The 11,366-nt window shown below is 36.2% G+C and overlaps 1 long non-coding RNA gene across 1 annotated transcript; it reads right to left on the minus strand.

Annotated features, from left to right (window-relative positions):
• Positions 1 to 9,575: 9,575 nt before the first annotated feature.
• Positions 9,576 to 10,201, minus strand: LOC117328769. Its single transcript, XR_004533042.1, has 2 exons — positions 10,034 to 10,201; positions 9,576 to 10,003 (listed from the first exon to the last, which is right to left on the minus strand). It is a non-coding gene; the product is annotated as an uncharacterized LOC117328769 (long non-coding RNA).
• Positions 10,202 to 11,366: the final 1,165 nt, after the last annotated feature.

The raw sequence follows: 11,366 nt of genomic DNA on the forward strand, positions 1-11,366 counted from the left end.
CTTATAGACGGTGTAGTTTGTAAGAGTAATACTTACCTAGAGACTTACAGACGGTATAGTTTGTAAGAGTAATACTTACCTAGAGACGTACAGACGGTATAGTTTGTAAGAGTTAATACTTACCTAGAGACTTACAGACGGTATAGTTTGTAAGAGTAATACTTACCTAGAGACTTATAGACGGTATAGTTTGTAAGAGTAATACTTACCTAGAGACTTATAGACGGTGTAGTTTGTAAGAGTAATACTTACCTAGAGACGTACAGACGGTGTAGTTTGTAAGAGTAATACTTACCTAGAGACTTATAGACGGTATAGTTTGTAAGAGTAATACTTACCTAGAGACTTACAGACGGTATAGTTTGTAAGAGTAATACTTACCTAGAGACTTACAGACGGTATAGTTTGTAAGAGTAATACTTACCTAGAGACTTACAGACGGTGTAGTTTGTAAGAGTAATACTTACCTAGAGACTTACAGACGGTATAGTTTGTAAGAGTAATACTTACCTAGAGACGTACAGACGGTGTAGTTTGTAAGAGTTATACTTACCTAGAGACTTACAGACGGTGTAGTTTGTAAGAGTAATACTTACCTAGAGACTTACAGACGGTGTAGTTTGTAAGAGTAATACTTACCTAGATACTTACAGACGGTGTAGTTTGTAAGAGTAATACTTACCTAGAGACGTACAGACGGTATAGTTTGTAAGAGTAATACTTACCTAGAGACTTACAGACGGTGTAGTTTGTAAGAGTAATACTTACCTAGAGACGTACAGACGGTGTAGTTTGTAAGAGTAATACTTACCTAGAGACGTACAGACGGTATAGTTTGTAAGAGTAATACTTACCTAGAGACGTACAGACGGTATAGTTTGTAAGAGTAATACTTACCTAGAGACTTACAGACGGTATAGTTTGTAAGAGTAATACTTACCTAGAGACTTACAGACGGTGTAGTTTGTAAGAGTAATACTTACCTAGAGACTTACAGACGGTGTAGTTTGTAAGAGTAATACTTACCTAGAGACTTACAGACGGTGTAGTTTGTAAGAGTAATACTTACCTAGAGACTTACAGACGGTGTAGTTTGTAAGAGTAATACTTACCTAGAGACGTACAGACGGTGTAGTTTGTAAGAGTAATACTTACCTAGAGACTTACAGACGGTGTAGTTTGTAAGAGTTATACTTACCTAGAGACTTACAGACGGTGTAGTTTGTAAGAGTTATACTTACCTAGAGACTTACAGACGGTGTAGTTTGTAAGAGTAATACTTACCTAGAGACTTACAGACGGTATAGTTTGTAAGAGTAATACTTACCTAGAGACTTACAGACGGTGTAGTTTGTAAGAGTAATACTTACCTAGAGACTTACAGACGGTGTAGTTTGTAAGAGTAATACTTACCTAGAGACGTACAGACGGTGTAGTTTGTAAGAGTTATACTTACCTAGAGACTTACAGACGGTGTAGTTTGTAAGAGTAATACTTACCTAGAGACGTACAGACGGTGTAGTTTGTAAGAGTAATACTTACCTAGAGACGTACAGACGGTATAGTTTGTAAGAGTAATACTTACCTAGAGACTTACAGACGGTGTAGTTTGTAAGAGTAATACTTACCTAGAGACGTACAGACGGTGCAGTTTGTAAGAGTAATACTTACCTAGAGACGTACAGACGGTATAGTTTGTAAGAGTAATACTTACCTAGAGACGTACAGACGGTATAGTTTGTAAGAGTAATACTTACCTAGAGACTTACAGACGGTATAGTTTGTAAGAGTAATACTTACCTAGAGACGTACAGACGGTAGTAGTTTGTAAGAGTAATACTTACCTAGAGACGTACAGACGGTGTAGTTTGTAAGAGTAATAATTAACTAGAGACTTATAGACGGTATAGTTTGTAAGAGTAATACTTACCTAGAGACTTACAGACGGTATAGTTTGTAAGAGTAATACTTACCTAGAGACGTACAGACGGTATAGTTTGTAAGAGTAATACTTACCTAGAGACTTACAGACGGTATAGTTTGTAAGAGTAATACTTACCTAGAGACGTACAGACGGTGTAGTTTGTAAGAGTAATACTTACCTAGAGACGTACAGACGGTATAGTTTGTAAGAGTAATACTTAACTAGAGACTTACAGACGGTATAGTTTGTAAGAGTAATACTTACCTAGAGACGTACAGACGGTATAGTTTGTAAGAGTAATACTTACCTAGAGACGTACAGACGGTGTAGTTTGTAAGAGTAATACTTACCTAGAGACTTACAGACGGTATAGTTTGTAAGAGTAATACTTACCTAGAGACGTACAGACAGTGTAGTTTGTAAGAGTAATACTTACCTAGAGACGTACAGACGGTGTAGTTTGTAAGAGTAATACTTAACTAGAGACGTACAGACAGTGTAGTTTGTAAGAGTAATACTTACCTAGAGACTTATAGACGGTGTAGTTTGTAAGAGTAATACTTAACTACAGACGTACAGACGGTATAGTTTGTAAGAGTTATACTTACCTAGAGACTTATAGACGGTGTAGTTTGTAAGAGTAATACTTACCTAGAGACTTATAGACGGTGTAGTTTGTAAGAGTAATACTTAACTAGAGACGTACAGACAGTGTAGTTTGTAAGAGTTATACTTACCTAGAGACGTACAGACGGTGTAGTTTGTAAGAGTAATAATTACCTAGAGACGTACAGACAGTGTAGTTTGTAAGAGTTATACTTACCTAGAGACGTACAGACGGTGTAGTTTGTAAGAGTAATACTTACCTAGAGACTTACAGACGGTATAGTTTGTAAGAGTAATACTTACCTAGAGACGTACAGACGGTATAGTTTGTAAGAGTAATACTTACGAGAAATTGAAATGCATACCAATACCCAAACAAAATCAATTTATTGCAACACTTTTATTGGTAAATATCAATAAAAGCAACAACAATTATATACGTGTATTCTTCTCAGCTTCAAAGTAGCTAGATTATTATCTTCATTTGTAACTTCAAATTATTACGTCATCTTTGTGATGAAGTTTCAGAAAACGTGATGGACGTTAATTTTGTACATTTATATCACGGAATTTTGAGACGAAGAATATGAATTAAGATAAAGTATTGATTAAGCTTTAATATTTTTTTCCTATCTTTATTTTTTTTTCGCATACAATTATTTGAACTTATGGACACAAACTTTGTCCTTGCTAAGCAGGTCATCAGATCACACCATACTTTTGAGTTTATGACGTCATTGTCATTTAAAATATTTAGATATTTTCTTAGCCAATCACAACACAATCTAAGATCTAGTTTATCTGATACAACACAATGTCAAGTACTACAGATATACTGAACCGAAGATACTAGGTCAGCCGGTGTGTGTTCACACCGCTGAATGAGCCTAATATATATATATAAACAGAGGAATTTTCTCTTAAGATATGTTGTTAAAACATTTCCAATTTTAATTAGTAATATTGACGTTTTATTTATTAAAAAAATACTCAAGGACTACCCAGCGGTCATGGTATATCTGTCCCGAATAAGCTGGATTAACTGTTTTTAAGAACAAGTTGGATTAACAATTTTAAACAAGAACTAAATTGCAAGAATTTTAACCACATGCGCTAAAATGCATCGTCCACTGATAGAGGTAAACCATACACATTCAGTGGCGAATATATATATTATACAATGAATATAATTCCTAATTTACCACTATAATCGTTTTTGCTGATCGTTAATATCCTGCTGGGGTCGTTAATATACCTGGCTGAGCCATTAATTTACACGGTTGGGCCTATGACATCCTTGGTGAGGCCGTTGATATACAATGTACATGTAACCGGTGAAGTCGTAAATATACCTGGTAATGCCGATCATATTTCTGCTAGGTTCTATAACATCCCTGGTGATGTCGTAAATATACCTGGTTGTGCCGATAATTTACCTGCTGGTATTGCAAACCAAGTTGTCATTTATTCACGGAGCAATGTTGATCCAGTATTTTACCAAATTATATAAGGAGCCTGAAGTTAGTCCCAGTTCCGTTTAAGAAAAACTGAAATATTATGTATTAGCTTTATTGGTTTTGGTCCCAGTTCCGAGTTCCGTTTAAGAAAAACTGAAATACTATATATTAGTTTATTGGTTTTGGTCCCAGTTCCGAGTTCCGTTTAAGTAAAACTGAAATACTATGTATTAGTTTATTGGTTTTGGTTCCAGTTCCGAGTTCCGTTTAAGATAAACTGAAATACTATGTATTAGCTTTATTGGTTTTGATCCCAGTTCCGAGTTCCGTTTTACTTAAACGGAACTCGTAACTGGGACCAAAACTCGTAAAGCTAATACATTGCAGTTCCATTTTTATTAAACGGAACTCGGAACTGGTTCCTAGTTCCGTTTTACTCGGAAATAGTTTCTAGTTTCATTTATTTTAAACGGAACTGGGAGCAAAGACCAAGTCCCGTAAAGTTTATAACCTGACTGATAAGTGTCCTTACACTCATTGACATATCATTTCTTTTCATATTCGGGTCTTATATTGAGATAAAATACGTAGAATATTTTCTTTAATGAATTTGGAAACTGGTTCCGAGTTCCGTTTATCTTAAACGGAACTCGGAACTGGGACCAAAATCAATCAAGCTAATACATAGTATTTCTGTTTTTCTTAAACGGAACACGGAACTGGAACCAAAACCCGTAAAGCTTATACATAGCAGTTCCATTTTACTTAAACGGAACTCGGAACTCGGAACTCGGAACCAATTTCAGGCTCCCAATTATATAAGATATCTTATAAAGAAAAGTATCTAAAATCTCATTGATCATATAAGATATCTGATATAATTTGGTACAATCAATGACAACATGGCTGGCCATATGCTGTGTTCTATAACGTCCCTGGTGAAGCCTATTATATTACTGGCCGTGTCCTTAATATCCCTGTTGGAATCTGAAGAATCTGAATCAGAATCAGTTCTATAACATCCCTGGTGAAGCAATTAATATCCTGAATGGGGCCATTGATATCATTAGTGGAGTCGTTAATATAATTGACGAGGACTGCACTATCCCTGGTTGAGCAGTTACTATTCCTTATTGATCATATACTACTCGAGTGGGGCCGTAAATATCCCTGGTAGTTCCGTTTTATGTCCTTTTGAGGGCCGTTATTATACCTGGTAGAGCTGATAATACTCCTGGTGGAACCATTAATATATTCGGTAAGGCTGTAAACGTCCCTGGTAGGACCATTAATATATCCTGTAGTCTTGTAAATATCCCTGGTAGTACCATTAATATATCCGGTAGGGCTGTAAATATCCCTGGTAGGACCATTAATATATCCGGTAGGGCTGTAAATATCCCTGGTAGGACCATTTATATATCCGGTAGGACTGTTAATATCCCTGGTAGTACCATCACTATATCCGGTAGGGCTGTAAATACCCATGGTAGGACCATCACTATATCCGGTAGGGCTGTAAACGTCCCTGGTAGTACCATTAATATATCCTGTAGTCTTGTAAATATCCCTGGTAGTACCATTAATATATCCTGTAGTCTTGTAAATATCCCTGGTAGTACCATTAATATATCCTGTAGTCTTGTAAATATCCCTGGTAGTACCATTAATATATCCTGTAGTCTTGTAAATATCCCTGGTAGTACCATTAATATATCCTGTAGTCTTGTAAATATCCCTGGTAGTACCATTAATATATCCTGTAGTCTTGTAAATATCCCTGGTAGTACCATCACTATATCCGGTAGGGCTGTAAATACCCATGGTAGGACCATCACTATATCCGGTAGGGCTGTAAACGTCCCTGGTAGTACCATTAATATATCCTGTAGTCTTGTAAATATCCCTGGTAGTACCATTAATATATCCGGTAGGGCTGTAAATATCCCTGGTAGGACCATTAATATATCCGGTAGGGCTGTAAACGTCCCTGGTAGGACCATTTATATATCCGGTAGGACTGTTAATATCCCTGGTAGTACCATCACTATATCCGGTAGGGCTGTAAATACCCATGGTAGGACCATCACTATATCCGGTAGGGCTGTAAACGTCCCTGGTAGTACCATTAATATATCCTGTAGTCTTGTAAATATCCCTGGTAGTACCATTAATATATCCTGTAGTCTTGTAAATATCCCTGGTAGTACCATTAATATATCCTGTAGTCTTGTAAATATCCCTGGTAGTACCATTAATATATCCTGTAGTCTTGTAAATATCCCTGGTAGTACCATTAATATATCCGGTAGGGTTGTAAATGTCCCTGGTAGGACCATAAATATATCCGGTAGGGCTGTAAATATCCCTGGTAGGACCATTTATATATCCGGTAGGGCTCCCTAGTAGGACCATTTATATATCATGTAGGGCCCCCTAATAGAACCATTAATATATCCAGTAGGGCTGTTGATATCCCTGGTAGGACCATTAATATATCCGGTAGGGTTGTAAATATCCCTGGTAGTACCAATAATATATCCGGTAGGGCTCCCTAGTAGGACCATTTATATATCATGTAGGGCTCCCTAATAGAACCATTAATATATCCAGTAGGGCTGTTGATATCCCTGATAGGACCATTGATATATCAGGTAGGACTGTTAATAGGACCATTATTATATCTGATAAGGCTGTTGATATCCCAGGAAGGTCCGTTAATATCCCTGGCGGAACCGTAAATATCATTGGTTTAGCCGTTAATGTTCTTGGTGGAGCCTGTAATATCCCTAGGACCATTGTTATCCATTGTGGGGCCGTTAACATCCCTGTTGAGGTCGTTAATAGCCCTGATAGAGCCGTTGATATACACCATGGAGTCGTTAAAATCATTGGTATAGCCGTTAACATCCCTGGTGGTGTCGTTAATATACCTGATGGTGTCGATAATATACCTGATGGTGTCGTTATTATACCTGGTGGTGTCGTTATTATACCTGGTGGTGTCGTTAATATACCTGATGGTGTCGTTAATATACCTGATGGTGTCGTTATTATACCTGATGGTGTCGTTATTATACCTGATGGAGTCGTTATTATACCTGATGGTGTCGTTAATATACCTGGTGGTGTCGTTATTATACCTGATGGTGTCGTTATTATACCTGATGGAGCCGTTATTATACCTGATGGAGCCGTTATTATACCTGATGGTGCCGTTATTATACGTGATGGTGTCGTTATTATACCTGATGGAGTCGTTATTATACCTGATGGTGCCGTTATTATACCTGATGGAACCGTTAACATCCCTGGTGGTGTCGTTATTATACCTGATGGTGCCGTTATTATACCTGATGGTGTCGTTATTATACCTGATGGTGCCGTTATTATACCTGATGGAGCCGTTAACATCCCTGGTGGTGTCGTTATTATACACCTGATGGTGTCGTTATTATACCTGATGGTAAGTGATCATGACGGATGTGTAGTATTTCTGTCTATACCCATTAGTCTATCCCGTAACTATACCCGTCAAGTTTGGTCATATAAAAATGCAGATTTTAATAAGTTAAATAATTTGATCAATACTTTTGATTGGGAAACATTTTTCCAAAATTTTGATTCTGTTGATATAGCCAGTGTTAGATTCACTGAACAGTTTTTATCATATGCTTCGGAATGTATACCAAAAAAATCAGTTGTTATTAGACCACAAGATAAACTATTAAACCATTTCCAATCTAACAAAATATAAACAACAAAGAAATAAGGTCAATAATATGAAAAAGCATGCAAGGGAGTTGTTTTATGATAAAGTTGGGGACATTATTGATAAGCTTGACACTAGTAACCCTAAATCTTATTGGAGACTTGTTCGTAAATTATATAAACAATCTGAGTCGCTGGAAGTTATTCCACCACTTACGAACCCAGATAGTGGAAATATTGAACTTGGTGATATCGAAAAAGCCAATATTTTGAATAACTATTTTTGTTCTATTTCAACAATTAATGATAGGGAGGTTCCATTACCAAATTTTAATCTTAGAACTAATTCTTTCCTTGACTCCGTTGTAGTCAGATCCGACGAAGTTTGCGATATTCTGAAAATTCTTAAACTAGGGAAAGCATCTGGTCATGATACCATAAGTCACCATATGTTAAAATTTACTGCAAATTCCATATGTAAACCTTTGTCAATTTTGTTTAATATGTCTTTTAATCAAAAAAGTTTTCCTGAAATCTGGAAGAAAGGCGTTGTACTTCCCCTTTTCAAAAAGGGTGATAGACATTTAATGTCCAATTATCGACCAATTACTCTTCTGTCTTGTATCGGTAAAGTTTTTGAAAGAGTTGTTTTTAAACACATTTACAATTATTTTCATGAAAACTCCCTTTTCTATGAAAAACAGTCTGGTTTCATGTCATGTCACTCTACAGTGCACCAACTTATCGAAATTTACCACAATATTTGTTGTTCACTAGAGGAAAAAAAACACGCATGTCTTATCTTTTGCGACATCTCCAAAGCGTTTGACCGTGTATGGCACAAGGGTTTGTTAATTAAATTAGAAGCATATGGTATTAGGGGTGATCTTCTAGAGTGGTTAAAAAATTATATTTCTGATCGTCAGCAACAAGTTATAGTTAAAAATGTGTACTCCAATACAGGTTACACGACTGCTGGCGTACCACAGGGAAGCGTTTTGGGACCCCTTTTGTTTTTAATATATATAAATGATATTGTTGATAATATGAATAGTATATCTCGTTTATTTGCTGATGACACTTCGTTAATGTATTCTTCATCATCTCTTTTAGACATTCAAAGATCTCTTAATAATGACTTGCAAAAACTCAATAAATGGTCTCAAGACTGGCTCACTAAATTTAACCCACAAAAAACTGATGTATTGCTAATAACAAATTCAAAAAATATTCCACCCTTGAACCTTACTTTTGGAGAAGAAACTTTGAAACTAGTTAGTAACCATAGACATTTAGGTGTGACTTTCAGTTCGGATGCAAAGTGGTCCCTGCACATAGCAGAAATAATAAAAACATGTATGAAAAAAAGTATCGGTGTTAAGGAAATTCAAATTTTTGTTGAGTAGAAAAACTTTATTACGAATTTATAGAGTATTTGTGTTGCCTGTATTGGAATATGCTTGTGAGGTATGGAATGGTTGTTCTCTGGCAGATGTAAATAAACTAGAACAAGTTCAACTTGAGGCAGCAAGAATCATTACCGGCATGCCATCTTTCTCTAGTAAACAATCTCTATATAAAGAATCCCAGCTCCAACCTTTATCTGAAAGAAGAAAGTTCCGTAAACTTTCAATGATGTATAAACTCCACAATGATTTAACTCCTTCCTATTTCAGCAATCTTCTTCCTCCAAGAGTAGGTGAACGTAATTCGTATAATGTTAGAAATAAAGAAAACTATACCGTTCCAAATTTTCGATTGTCTACTTCTTATGAATCCTTTATCCCATCTTCTGTTAGGTTATGGAATAATTTACCTATTGATGTCAGAGAACAGCCATCCATTAGTAGATTTAAATCCAAAATAGAAAACAATCGTGATATATTACCTATTTATTATCTAACTGGAAATAGAAAATTAAATGTTTTACACACAAGGTTAAGACATGTTTGTAGTAGCTTAAACTATGATTTGTATAGAGTAAATATAATTAATGATACAACCTGTGCATGTGGTAATGAGTGTGAAAACGTGTATCATTATTTTTTTGATTGTATATTGTACAGAAGAGAGCGTGAAACTTTATTTGATGATCTCTCCCGCTATTGTAATGTGACTCTTAATGTTATTCTCTGGGGTTCTCCTAAACTATCTGATGAACAAAATGGCTATATTTTTCAATATGTTCAAAATTTTATTAAATCCAGTAATCGATTTTAGGTCATCTCTCTCTCTCTCTCTCTCTCTCTCTCTCTCTCTCTCTCTCTCTCTCTCTCTCTCTCTCTCTCTCTCTCTCTCTCTCTCTCTTTAAATTAACTGGCATTAACATATTTACTTTTCATTCTGTCCCTCATCTCTGTCTTTTCTTACATCATATACAAATTTTATATACTGTATTATATTGTAAATTCATATTATGTACATAATGATTATTGGAAGAAGGCGTTTTAAGTTGCGATAACTTGTGTCCTATTCCTGTTGTTATATTTAACAATAAAACTATGTTTAAATCAAACCTGATGGTGTCGTTATTATACCTGGTGGTGTCGTTATTATACCTGATGGAGCCGTTGTTATACCTGATGGTGTCGTTATTATACCTGATGGAGCCGTCATTATACCTGGTGGAGTCATTATTATACCTGATGGTGTCGTTATTATACCTGGTGGAGCCGTTATTATACCTGATGGTGTCGTTATTATACCTGATGGAGTCGTTAATATACCTGATGGTGTCGTTATTATACCTGATGGAGTCGTTATTATACCTGATGGTGTCGTTATTATACCTAATGGAGTCGTCAATATACCTGATGGAGTCGTTATTATACCTGATGGAGCCGTTATTATACCTGATGGTGTCGTTATTATACCTGATGGTGTCGTTATTATAACTGGTGGTGTCGTTATTATACCTGATGGAGTCGTTATTATACCTGATGGAGCCGTTAATATACCTGATAGAGCCGTTATTATACCTGGTGTAGTCGTTATTATACCTGATGGAGCCGTTATTATACCTGATGGAGCCGCTATTATACCTGGTGGTGTCATTAATATACGTGATAGAGCCGTTATTATACCTGGTGGTGTCGTTATTATACCTGATGGTGTCGTTATTATACCTGATGGAGCCGTTATTATACCTGATGGAGTCATTATTATACCTGGTGGTGTCGTTAATATACCTGATGGTGTCGTTAATATACCTGGTGGTGTCGTTAATATACCTGATGGTGTCGTTAATATACCTGGTGGTGTCGTTAATATACCTGATAGAGGCGTTAATATACCGGATAGAGCCGTTATTATACCTGATGGAGTTATTATTATACCTGGTGGTGTCGTTAATAAACCTGATAGAGCCGTTAATATACCTGATGGAGCCGTCATTATACCTGATGGAGCCGTTATTATACCTGATGGAGCCGTTATTATACCTGATGGTGTCGTTATTATACCTGATGGTGTCGTTAATATACCTGATAGAGCCGTTAATATACCTGATAGAGCCGTTATTATACCTGATGGAGTTATTATTATACCTGGTGGTGTCGTTATTATACCTGATGGTATCGTTATTATACCTGACGGAGTCGTTAATATACCTGATAGAGCCGTTATTATACCTGGTGGTGTCGTTATTATACCTGATGGTGTCGTTATTA

The sequence above is a fragment of the Pecten maximus genome, chromosome 6 (assembly GCF_902652985.1).
Source record: "Pecten maximus chromosome 6, xPecMax1.1, whole genome shotgun sequence".
NCBI classification, from domain to species: Eukaryota; Metazoa; Mollusca; class Bivalvia; order Pectinida; family Pectinidae; genus Pecten; species Pecten maximus.